At 38.0% G+C, this 2,136-nt stretch overlaps 1 protein-coding gene across 2 annotated transcripts in view; it reads right to left on the bottom strand.

Annotated features, from left to right (window-relative positions):
- The window catches only part of LOC135202294 (leucine-rich repeat-containing protein 15-like), a 418,317-nt gene extending 416,982 nt beyond the window's left edge, over positions 1–1,335 (bottom strand). Inside the window, exon 1 of one of the 2 annotated variants that reach the window (XM_064231614.1) lies at positions 1,103–1,335. The gene's annotated coding sequence lies outside the window, so the exon portion shown is untranslated. The remainder of the gene's footprint in view (positions 1–1,102) is intronic. The other variant, XM_064231613.1, reaches the window with a different exon arrangement.
- Between the last annotated feature and the right edge of the window lie 801 nt (positions 1,336–2,136).

Below are 2,136 nucleotides of genomic sequence, written 5' to 3'. Positions count from 1 at the left end.
CTCTCTCTCTTCTTCTTCTTCTTCTACTTCAGGTCTTCCATTATATCGTTCTCCTATACATTTGGAGAGCATTGACAAGTTATTTGTAAATATAAATCATGTGATTCCATCACTTATTGGCTTAAAACCCTTTATTCCATTCTCATCACATATTTATCTTCAGAATTGCCATTTAATCGTGAGTTCTTTCCCATACTCTGAAATCCAGGGCTTTCAGATTCTCGGCTTCAGGCGAGAATTTTTTTTTTTATAGAATCTTTTAACGGTGATGGAATAGAGAGAGGGAGAGAGAACTAAGAGTTAATGGGACGAAATCTGTGTTTTTATTGATTCGTTTCCTTGTTGTTTTTGTTTTTTGTTTTTAAGAATTTTTTTATTATTCATATTATCGGCCGTATATATAATATATATATATATATATATATATATATATATATATATATATATATATATATACATACGCACACGCACACACATATATATATGTATTATATATATATATATATATATATATATATATATATATATATATATATATATATAATATATATATACCTATATATATATATATATATATATATATATCCACTATATATACGTTTGTGTGTGTGTATTTGTTATATACTTGTATATGTTGGTAACTATGTACCTATATATTTATACATAACGTATATGGTGTATATACGAGTATTACAAGTTTACTGTATTAATAATTATTTTATTCACTGTATTTTTTATCTACTAAGAAAAAATGAATAATATTGAATAGAGAAATGTTCTTTCTATATTTAAATTTTTTTTAGCAAGAGATTTTTTATTGGACTGCATAAAACTCTGCAGACTGAAGATTGAATGTATTTGAAGCCATTGTGTAACACATAACAGTACGTTTGCCAGCCATTTCCACGTCGGCAACTTCAATAATTCAATCAAAATGATGTATTGGCTTCTTTCATATTTCAAAGGGACCTTCCGTGTGATTGCGTACTTTCTACCTCCATCTCTGATATTACCGTGGTCAAATTTGAACTCGCCTTCACAAATACACAAGTTAAATCTGGTAAATAGTTCCCGTAGACTTTGTCGTGCATCCTCTACTTACCTAAGGGGTCCGGAGGGTGACGCTCGTTAAATTCTCCATGCTACTACAACCGCACGTATTTTCTCAGTTCTAATCCCCTGTACGATGCACCACGAACAGCTGACGGCGGAGGAGCGCGCGCGACAGACACTTTCACACCACCACTGCACGACGGTAACTGAGCCTTGTGAAACGCCGCCAGACCAGCCAAAACATTCGCATACTCTTGCCGCTCGTGAACGCACGCACGTACGCACGCACGCACTCACGGCCTCCTCCTCCTCCTCCTTCTCGCGAGCTCTTTGAACTTGTACGTAGATCGCGCGGAAAGCCTTATAACAACTTCAGCACCTCTTCACGTCATGCCACGTTCTGTTTGATACAGGTGCTAGGAGAGAGAGAGAGAGAGAGAGAGAGAGAGAGAGAGAGAGAGAGAGAGAGAGAGAGAGAGGCAACTCACGAACGCGTTCCGGGATAGCGTGTCCAAAGTCTGTAACTTAGAGCCGTAATGAGTAGGTTGCCGCCAATTCCTGCGCTTTGTATCATATGTAAAACAAAGCCGTTTCTTCCCAATTACAAAGTCTCTCCGGACTTTATTATTTCATGCCTCGCATGACAGCCATCCAGACAGGCCAGCGGCACGCTGTCATCCCTAGATTTGCGCTTTTTTTGCTCCTCTCTCTCTCTCTCTCTCTCTCTCTCTCTCTCTCTCTCTCTCTCTCTTCGCTTATTTTATTCATTCCTACTTGCCGTCTTCGATGCTGCAGGTGCAAAAGCCAGACCACTCCTCGCGAGTTCGCATTTATTATTCCTTCTAAAAAGCATTATTTGATTCTTATTCATAACATTGTATTTCTGTTTTCCTTGAATAAAGAAAATCTCTCTCCTTTAGGTTGACCTCGAAAGGTTTCCCACCACTGTTCCAGGTGGGAGGACAGGAGGTGGCCAAGTCTTTCCAGTTTTGGGGGGAATAGTCGTTCTGGAGATATTGTGACCAAGCGGTACGGTGATTTACTAACAAAGCTTAACAGGTAAAATTCCTAATCAGTGGTAAT

Source organism: Macrobrachium nipponense, chromosome 30, assembly GCF_015104395.2.
Source record: "Macrobrachium nipponense isolate FS-2020 chromosome 30, ASM1510439v2, whole genome shotgun sequence".
Lineage (NCBI taxonomy): Eukaryota > Metazoa > Arthropoda > Malacostraca > Decapoda > Palaemonidae > Macrobrachium > Macrobrachium nipponense.
This window is presented reverse-complemented; position numbering and strand designations above follow the sequence as displayed.